General features: G+C 43.2%; 1 pseudogene; it reads right to left on the minus strand.

Annotated features, from left to right (window-relative positions):
- Positions 1-1,832: 1,832 nt before the first annotated feature.
- Positions 1,833-6,380, minus strand: LOC114683321 (annotated as a pseudogene).
- Positions 6,381-10,905: the final 4,525 nt, after the last annotated feature.

The raw sequence follows: 10,905 nt of genomic DNA on the forward strand, positions 1-10,905 counted from the left end.
TTTAAAGACTCATTGTTCATTTAAAAGCATATTGTTCAGTATTTAATTATTTGTGTGTTTCCTGAGGTCTCTCTCTATTGCTTCTTTTCTTCTTCTTCTTCTTCTTCTTCTTCTTCTTCTTCTTCTTCTTCTTCTTCTTCTTCTCCTTCTTCTTCTCTTTCTTTGTGCATTTCCTAAGTCTTGATTTATGCCTGTGATTTTGTACTAGTTCATGTATTGCTGTGGTAAAACACTGACAAAAACAGACTAGGGGAGGAAGAGTTTATTTCATCAGATTAGCCTGCAGGCAATTCTGTGGGGGACATTTTCTTGATTAATGCTTAATGTGGGAGGTTCAGCCCACTGTATAATAGAAGCACAAGCTAGTGAGCAGCATTCCTCTGTGGCTTCTGCTTCAGTTCCCACCTCCAGATTGCTGCTTGAGTTCCTGCCCTGATTTCCTTTCATGATGGACTGTAAACTGTAAGCTTAAGTAAACCTCTTCCTTTACAACTTGGTTTTTGTTGGTGTTTTATCATAGCAACAGAAAATCAAATTAATACGGATTTGGTACCAGGAGTGGGGTATTCTGTGACAGACCTGATCATGTTTGTGGGGAGGACTGTGTTTGGAACTCTGCTTGGAAAACCCATTATTGCTCAAAGCTTGGTGAGCTGTTCTGTGACAACTTGGGAGAGAGCGCTGAGAGCAATGTAAAAACAGAGGCCTGGCTTGCGAGGGTTCAGCAGGGAGCAAAGACTCTATCAGCTGAGGCTGATCAACACCACTGACGTGAAACTTTTGCTTTCATTGCTGGGACAAGTGATGCTGGTTAGCGGTGGCCGAAAAACCCACTGTGATTAACAAGAGACTAGCATCATTGGGCCAAAATTTTCTTAGAAATATTTCCTCAGGGTCAGCACACAGAAGCTGTGGTCCAGAGGGGCCAAAGCTACAGCTCCTTCTGGGTTAATGTGTAAGAGTCTCCCATGTGGTACTTATTTTGGCAGCATAGAAGCTACAGGATTGAAGGGTTTGTGGAGAGAAGCTAAAGCTTGGCACCATGTCACGGGGCTAGAGTCCATAAAGAGGGACCAGTAGAGACAAATAACAAAGGTGCTACTCAGTTGTAGTGGAGACCCCAGAATATTGGAGATGCCAGGATTGTGGGGTGACTACCAAGGACAGTGGCAGGTATGGCGTGAAGCCAGTCTGAGGCTGTGGGACAAGCTGTGTATTCTGTGGATAGGAGAGGTGGAGAAGTATAGCTTACCAAGTCCTTTGAAGTCTAGAAGATCATAAGTGCTAAACCATTCATAGACGGACCTGCTTCTGGGTCGGGGTTTCGTACACAGCAGAGCAGCTCCCTCGCTGCAATCTATTGAAAGTCAGCCCTCGACACACTGAAAAAAAAATAGAAGGAAGAACTAAGGCATAGTTAAAAAAAAAAAAAAAAAAAAAAGCAAAGATTCAATTTCTGATGTCTGGAGCTCACTTATGATCTTCTAGACTTCAAAGTGTTCTGTCTGCATGTATGCCTGCTGGCCAGAAGAGGGCGCCAGATCTCATTACAGATGGCTCTGAGCCACTATGTGGTTGCTGGGAATTGAACTCAGGACCTTTGGAAGGGCAGCCAGTGCCTTTAACCACTGAGCCATCTCTCCAGCCCAGTTCTTCTTTCTTATAGTAAGAAAGTCTTCAATGTGCTTTTTTATTTTTTATTTTGAAGGGGCCCATAGTTGAGAGATTTGTACTTTTGAAGAGACATTGGATTTTTAAGGGGAACTTAGACTTTTTTTTTTGAAGACAGTTTTGTAATTATATTTATGTACAAAAAACTTAGGAGTGTACATTTAATCCAGTTCAGTGGCAAGTTCTTTGGCCTTTGCCTTTTCCAGCTTGGCAATGTGAGCCACAGGTTTAGGGCACTGGATGTTGACTCCCCAGTGATGGTAGAACTCATTGTATCTGTCATTGTAATTGTTTCTAATACGTCCACCAGCTTAGCTAGAGCACCCTTGTCTTCCGAGTTAACCTGTGTGAAGGCAACAGTGGTGCATGTCTTCCTGTGGACCGGCCACCCCAGCCTGGTGTTTCCCCTGATGGTGCAGTAGGGGACCCCCATCTTTCGACACAGGGCAGGCAGGAAGATCACTAGCTCAGTGCGGTCTACATCGTGGGCAATCACCACCAGCTGAGCCTTCTTGTTCTCCACCAAGGTGGTGACTGTATTGACCCCGCTCGGAGGACAGGTGGTCTCTTAGTTGGGACGTCCCCTTTGCCAGCAGCTTTCTTCTCAGCATGGGCCAGCAGGCTTTGCTTCTTCTCCTGCTTTGTCTCTGGCCTGTACTTGTGAGCAAGCTTAAGCAGCTGGGTAGCTGTTGGCTGGCCCAGTGCCTGGGGGAACTGGTTAATGGCAGGAGGTACTTTAGTTGCTTATAGAGGATGGCTCTTTGCCACTGCAGTCTAATGTAGTGGGGCCATTTAGGAAATGTGTGAGTTCTCTTTGGGACTGGATGTCCTGTTCAATGCTAGAGTTCCTAAGGCATTTCTTAAACAGAGGACTCACCACCAATTTGGCCTCCTGTTTCTTCATGGATGGGGTCGCCTTCTTCCCCTTGGCCTTTTTTCCTTTGGGTATCTTGCTTCTTGCTTGGCTGGTAAAAAGAGCAAGAACTTAGAATTCTAGAGGTGTTTTTTAAAGAAAAATTTAAAGGCTGTAGTACTTTAAAAACATGTATTATAGTTTGCATTATGAAATTAACATGAGATTTTGGGGATAATAAGGAAAGGAAAGGTTATGGTTTTTAATATGTGTCAAGTTAGCAAGGGGTCAATTGTGAGGGTTTTTTTTTTTTGTCAACTTGACACAAGCTACAGTCATCTTGAAAGAGGGGACATTAGACAAGGAGTTGCCTTTATCATATTTGCCCATAGGCAAGTAGTTTGAGCATTTTCTTGATTGATAATCAATGTGGAAGGGTCCAGCCCACTGTGAGCAGTGTCACCCTGGATAAGTAGTCTTGGGGTGTATAAGAAAGAAAACTGAGCAAGCTTTGATGATAAAGTGTCATTCCCCTGTGGCTTCTGCTTCAGTTTCTGCCTCCAGGCTCCTTCCTTGAGTTTCTGCCCTGACTTCTCTTTATGATGAACTGTAAGACATAAGATGAAGTAAAACTTATCCTCCCAAGTTGCTTTTGGTCATGGTGTTTATCACAGCAATAGAAAGCAAACTAAGATAAATGTGAATAGCTTTATAGTGTTCCATGTGCCACTGAAAAGACTGTGTACTCTGTTATATTAAATATTTTGTGGACTATTTGTTAAGCTCTGTTGATGTATGAAATAATTTATCTTTCAAGTTCTGATCTGGGAAACATCTCAATTGAGATTCAATCTTCTTTATTGATTTTTAGTTTGGAGGCTCTCTTTATTTTGTTTTTTTTTTTTTGAGACAGGGTTTTTCTGTGTAGCCCTGGCTGTCATAGTACGTATTCTGTAGACCAAGCTAGTCTTGAACTCAGCAATATGGCTGCCTCTGCCTTCTGAGTGCTGGGATTAAAGGTGTGCTCATCATGCCCAGCTTGGAAGCCCTATTTCAATATGAGAGTGGGGTATGAGGTCTTCCATTATTATTGTGTCAAGACTTATGTGACATTTTATACTTTCTAATGTTTTAGGAAATTAGGAGCCCCAATATTTGGTATGTAATTATTACAATTGTTATATTTTCTTGGTCAATTTTTACTTATAAGTAGTGGTTCCATTTATCTCTCTGACTATATATTATACCTACTTTATAAGATATAAGAATCATTATGATTGCTTGTTGATGAACTCCATCTGCTTGGTAGATTTGATTACTGACAAGTATTCTGAATCCTCGTAGGATTCTCTGCTGACTCAGTAAGCCAAATCAAGCCGAATTAAAAGGTAAAGGACCAGTTTTAATCTGAGCAAAACATTCCCAGGTGATCTTGGGGGAAAAAAGGAGGAGAAATCATGTGGCAGGTCTATGAACCAGAGCTTAAATACCCTGTAGGCTCAGGTCTTGAGCAGCTCCAGGGGAGGAGCCGCCAGTTGGCGGGCTTTCTGAGGAGCACGGTTTGGAGAGCGGGGAGGGGGCTGGGGTGGAGTTTCCAATAGAACATTTACCACCCACTAACTCTCAGTGTTTTGATATTTGAGTGCATTTCTTGGAGACAAAAGCTAATTGGAACTTGTTTTTTAATCCATTCAGATATTGTGGGTCTTTTTATTAGTGAGTTGAGGTCTTTTGTATTTATGGTTATTGTTCAGAAGGATTTGCTATTTCCTATAATTTTGCTAGTTGATGTTTTGTTTGGTTGGACTTTTGGTATTTCTTTTCCTCTCCTAGGTATAGACTTTGTTAAGAATTTTTTTTGTTTTTTTTTCTATATTGTTTGATTTCTTTCCTATTCTTTATCCATTCAACTCACAAAATGTTTTTTTTTTTTTTTTTTTTTTTTTTGGTTTTTCGAGACAGGGTTTCTCTGTGTAGCTTTTGCGCCTTTCCTGGGACTCACTTGGTAGCCCAGACTGGCCTCGAACTCGAACTCGCAGAGATCCGCCTGGCTTTGCCTCCCGAGTGCTGGGATTAAAGGCGTGCGCCGCCACCACCGCCCGGCGTACAAAATGTTTTATTTTATGTGTAGTATTTTTTAAAAATACTTCTATACAGAGATGGCTTACTTATCATGAGTTGCCTTAATTTGTGCTTGTCTTGAAACCTATTTAATTTCTCTGGGCAGCCCAGCCCATTGTCTACCATCAATTTTAAGACATAGCTCTGCTTGGTCTAGCAATCTTGGTTCACAGTTCCTTCCATGTTTTCATGGCTTTTAAGGTTGCTGAGGAGAGGTGTTACCATGATTTTTTCCCCTATGTATATGCCCTGATAAGTTTTTACTGTCAATTTGACACAATCAAGGGTCACCTGGGAAGAGGGAGTCTCAATTAAGAAATTGTGCCTGTGGCTATGTCTTTGGGGAGTTGGCTTCATTGTTGATTGATGTGGGATGGCTGAGCTGTGCTGCCCCTGGGTAGATGGTCCTCGGTTGTGTGAGAAATTTGGATGAGCATGAGCCCAGGGTGAGCAAGCCAGGAATAAAACTCTGGTTTCTGCTCTAGGTTCCAGACTTCTCTCAAAGATCAACTGTGAACTGGAAGTACAAGATGAAATAAATTCTTTCCTCCATAAGTTGCTTTTGATCATGTTTATTCCAGCAACAGGAAAGCAAAGTGGAACAGAAGGTGAGTTGATTTTTTTTCCCTTGTAGTTTTTAATATTGTTTTCTTTGTTTTGTATATTTTGACGTCTTTTTATTTATTTTTTTATTTTTTGAGACAGGGTTTCTCTGTGTAGCTTTGCGCCTTTCCTGGAACTCACTTGGTAGACCAGGCTGGCCTTGAACTCACAGAGATCCGCCTGGCTCTGCCTCCCGAGTGCTGGGATTAAAGGCCGGCAGCCTATTTTGACACCTTAACTACAATATATAGTGGAGAGGATCTTTTCTGGTTATGTATATTTGGGATTCTAAATAATGCATCTTGCATTTGTATATTAATTTATTTCTTTAATTGGGACATTTTGTGAATAATTTATTTTATTTTATTTTATTTTATTTTATTTTTTCATCTCTGATAAGTTTTAGGCCTCCTGAAGGCCTCTCCATTGTCGCAACAAACCGAATCAGACCAAATCAGGAAAAGCCCAGGTTTAACGGATAAAGTGTTCCTGGGCGATTCCCTGTCACACCCCCCAATCCCCTATGTGGGACTCCAGAACCAGGAGTCTGTTTTCTGAGATGCTGCTTATGTGGGAGTGGTCTTGAGCCTCTCTGGGGGAGGAGCTGTGCTTGATGGGTCTTGAAGGGGTAAGCTTGGGGAGGAGCTGTGTTTGGCCGGCTCTGAAGGGGTGGGTCCTGGGAAAGAGATGGAGAAGGGGGCCAAGGTGGATCTCCCACCAGACTCTTTTCAAACATTCCAGACTCTTTTGGTATAGGGATACCAGGGCGCCAGGGTTTGAGGTAGAGCTCCCACCCAAACAATCTCTGCTTCTGCTTCCCATGGAATCTTATTTTTGTTCTTCTGAATGAATTCTAGAGTTCTGGCAGTATTGGTCATTTTCATTGGTACTTTTTTCACACACACACACACACACACACACACACACACACACACACACACATATATATATATATATATATATATATATATATATATATATGAATTTTTTTTGTCTTCACTTTCTCTTCTAGTCACCAAATTTGTTATGCTTGGTTTTATCTGTTGATGATACTCAATGTTATTTTTATTAATTAGATTTATTCATTTATTTCACATCCAGACGCAGTCTCCCCTCACCCCCTCTCCTTCATCCCCTCACATTCACTCCTCTGTTTCTGTCCCAAAGGGCAGGCCCTCCATGGGTATCAGCAAAGCATGGCATATCAGGTTGCAGTAGGACCAAGCTCCTCCCCTTGTGGGAAGGGCGACCCAGGTATGGGGAATAGGCTCTCACAAGGCAGCCAAAGCCTTAGGGACAGCCCCTGCTCCCACTGCTAGGAGTCCCACGAGAACAAGCTACACAACTCTCATATATAGGTAGAGGGCCTTGGTTGGTCCCATGCAGGCTCTCTAGCTGGCAGTCCAGAGTCTGTAAGTTCCTATGACCCCACGTAAGCTGTCTTTGTGGGTTCCCTTGTGATGTCCTTGACCTTCCTGACTCGTACAAGCTTTCCTCTCTTCAGCAGGATTCCCTGAGCTCGGCCTATATTTTTGTTTCCATCCGTTACTGGATGAAGCCTCTCTGATGACAACTGGGGTAGTTACTAATCTATGAGTATAGCAGAAGATCATTAGGCATCATTACGTTAACATCTTTTTTCTCCAATCATGTTTGGTTCTATCCTAGGTCTCTGGGCCATCCAGCCTCCGGATCCTGGCACTCCAGGCAGAGTCTGGGGATGGCTCACTTTTGTGGTATGGGTCTCAGGCTGGACCAGTCATTGGATGGCCACTCCCAGTATCTCTGCGCCACCCTTACACCACCCCCACCTCTGACATTCCATAGGCAGGACAGACCATAGGCCAAAGGTTGTGTGGTTGGGAGTCAATTGTCTCATTTCCAGAGTTTCTGTTTGGTCTTTCTCAGTGTTTCTGTCCTGAGTTTTTCTTCCATGTTTTTGAATTTCATTCCGAGTTACCAGCCATTTCATTCACTTTAGTGACTATTTCGTTTAGGTCCTCAGCTGGTTTCCTTAATTTGCTCATCTGCTTATTTGAGTCCTCTGTATGGCCATTGATTCTTTCTAACAATAGTATTCTTCATTCTTTCTCTGACAGTTCAGCCATTTCGGTGACTTTTGTTTCTGTTAGTGATGAGTTGTGGTATAGTGTGTTATATTCTTTGTGTTATGGTGCAGTGTGTCATCACACTCTTTGTGTAGTGGTGCAGTGTGTCATCACACTCTTTGTGTAGTGGTGCAGTGTGTCATCACACTCTTTGTGTAGTGGTGCAGTGTGTCATCACACTCTTTGTGTAGTGGTGCAGTGTGTCATCACACTCTTTGTGTTGTGGTGCAGTGTGTTATATTCTTTGTGTTGTGGTGCAGTGTGTTATATTCTTTGTGTTGTGGTGCAGTGTGTCATCACACTCTTTGTGTAGTGGTGCAGTGTGTCATCACACTCTTTGTGTTGTGGTGCAGTGTGTCATCACACTCTGTGTTGTGGTGCAGTGTGTCATCACACTCTTTGTGTTGTGGTGCAGTGTGTCATCACACTCTTTGTGTTGTGGTGCAGTGTGTCATCACACTCTTTGTGTAGTGGTGCAGTGTGTCATCACACTCTTTGTGTAGTGGTGCAGTGTGTCATCACACTCTTTGTGTTGTGGTGCAGTGTGTTATCATATGCCTCCTGTTTCTTTGATATGCTTTCTGCACCGGTATGTTTCCCGGATTTAACTTTTCCCTCTTTTCCATCTCTGTGTTTGGCTTTAGGTGAGTCCTCCAGGAGTGTGCTGGCTTCACTAGGACTTGTGTCTCTTGTTCCTTTTTAGGAAGAGAGAGCTGCAGATTCCCCTACTAATTTATCAGCCATTTGTTTTGCTGGGAAAGACACTTGTCCACTTCACTTGTGGTACTAGAGACAGTAGCACGTGGATACTGACTGGGGGAAGTTTGTAGATGTCTATTTTGCTTTTAATTTTTTTTTTTTTTTTTTTTTTTTTGTGACAGGGTCTCATCATGGAGCTACGGATGACCTGGAACTCACAGAGATCCACCTGTCTCTGCCTCTTAAGTGCTGGGATAAGAGGCATGCACTACCATGCCTGGCATTTAGATGTAAAGGTATCAATATTTAAGTAGTGAATGAAGAAGGAGAGGCAAGGAGACTAAGTACAGAAATGTGGGTGTAGAAAAGTAAAGTCATGAAAGTCTTTTCTGGTGAGATTGAAATAAAAATACAGTAGCTTAATGACCAATATACAAAATTGCAAATAGCGATAAAATATCACATTTAGAAAAACAACAAAAAGTTAGATAAATTTAAAAAGGTAATAGTATGAAATCCAAGCATTATGCTCTTTGTATGGTTTTGCCCCTGTTGGAATGATATTTTCCCTCCCCCAAGACTGCCATGTGTATCAGTCTCCATAGGTTTGGGAGCAGACTGTTAGTCTCGGTATTTCAGACAAGTGACGTCAGGGTACCTTTTCAGATGAACGTTGCTGTGAGCATAGACTGCTTTTTGCCAGTGCCATACCCCAGTGCCACACCTCAGCGAGGCGCAGTTGTTCCTAATGAATCGGGGATAGGACGTTGCATGGGCAGGGCTTTCTGTGATCGGTATTCTGAAAGGATGTGGATGACCTCCCTGCCACCTGAGGATCCCGTGCTGGCTCCACAGCCCAGCACTCCATTATAGTTCAGCTTGGCAGTGGTGGGGGAGAGGGGTCATTCTGTCTGACTTTCGGTCTCCTGTTCAGGGCTCCTTTATCTGCCTTCATGCTTTGCTGCTCTCCGTCTGCTCTCCATCCATGCAGCGATGCTCATGTGTGCAGTCCGCTGGCCGACAAGTTAATTCTGATGCATCGGGTGGCTGAGGTGGCCATGGCCCCTGGGGTGGCATGGTGGCTGAATTTTCCTGTGTCCCACCTGGCCCATGGTCAGGACAAATCTCTCTCACCCACCAGTCCCGCAGCCGCTCGGACCCAAGTAAACATACAGAGGCTTATATTAATTAAAACTGTATGGCCTGATGGCTCAGGCTTCTTGCTAGCTAGATCTTACACCTTGAATTAACCCATTTCTATAAGTCTGTACCTTGCCATGTGGCTCATGGCTTACTGGTATCTTTCACAACTTGCTTCTCATCGTGGCGGCTGGCAGCATCTCCTGACTCAGCCTTCCTGTCCCCAGAATTCTCCTCTCTGCTTATCCCGCCTATACTATACTTCCTGCCTGGCTACTGGCCAGTCATCACTTTATTTATCAACCAAATCATAGCAACACATCCACAGCATACAGAGTGATATCCACAGCATGGCATGGTAGCAGTACCCAGTTCATTGACAGTGCTCTCTCACAGAGACATTTAAGGATGATCAGCAGCGGGTGTGTGGTAGCTGTGGCCCAGACCTCTGAAGCAGCAGCAGTGGGTACCTGAGCCCTTTTGTGGGAGAAATGACCACAGGAAATGCTGGCCATCAAGCTGGCAGTAAATGATCAGCTGCTTTGTTTTTCACACGGCACTATACTGTACATACACATTATCCTTTTCTAGCAGACGCCCTGAAGGATGGGGAAGGCCAGCCCTTCAGACACTGGTGCTGCTAATAGTTCTCAGTGTGTCTGATACATTGTTTAAAATTTTGACTACACTGTACTCTCACCAGCTGTAAAATGGGGGTGGTTGTGATGTTGGTGATTAATAGGAATGATGTAAGATCACTGAGTACTATACATTGCTGTCTCCTCTACACTTAGCTTTGTGGTGCAGGGGCTGGGACTCTTTAATCATTTTTTCCTCCACCCACTTCCTATTAGACTGCTTTTTTTGATGCTCACAGTAAAACCCAGAGCTTTCCCGATGCTCAGGAAGCATTCTACCATTGACAAACACCCCCAGCCATTTAGGCTTTGTTTCTTAAAGGCTTCAGTGGGAGATTGCAGGGCTAGTTATGAAAGTGAGGATTTACTTGTCCCTGTGAATTTTCGTTTCCTTCTGTTTGGTTTCTTGTTTCTGTTGCCATCATCCAGTGATAATGTTACTTCCCTCTGGCAGAGAAAGTTCAACCTACAAGTAGCTCAGTTCTGTTTGCAGTTTTACCAATTTTTTTTTTTAAAGGACAATGGCTAATCTTGCATTACCAAAACTTACATTCGAATTAGGCCCTTCATACGTTTTCTTTCTTCCTCCCTCCCAAACCAGCACAAGTCTGTGTTGCTCAGAACTGGTTTTATCATTCCATTTCCCAAAGACAGCATTTCACCACGAGTTTAAACAAGAATTTACAACATGTATTATTTACTACATCTACCTTTAACATACTTTGTGCACTTCAAACACCTAGAAGGACTAGATGTTTCAGATGAGGACATAAATTTGTCCCCTATATACACAGTAGTGTGGAAACCACACACATGTAACAACGGTTAGATCTCAAAGTGTCTTCTGCTGAGAGCATTCTGGTCTCTGTCCTTTTTCTCCAGCCTCTCCCCTGTATCACGTGACATAGGCACCCATCACTTGGATACTTTCACAGCTCTCTTCAGAAGATAACCTCGCTGTGAACTTTAACAGAGTATACAGGATGTGTTAGTTCACTAACTCTACATTTGTCATACCTTGGCAACCTCTTCAACACCTAGAAACTATAGATCATAAAATGAGGACTCCTTT

The sequence above is a fragment of the Peromyscus leucopus genome, chromosome 12 (genome assembly GCF_004664715.2).
Source record: "Peromyscus leucopus breed LL Stock chromosome 12, UCI_PerLeu_2.1, whole genome shotgun sequence".
Taxonomy (NCBI): Eukaryota; Metazoa; Chordata; class Mammalia; order Rodentia; family Cricetidae; genus Peromyscus; species Peromyscus leucopus.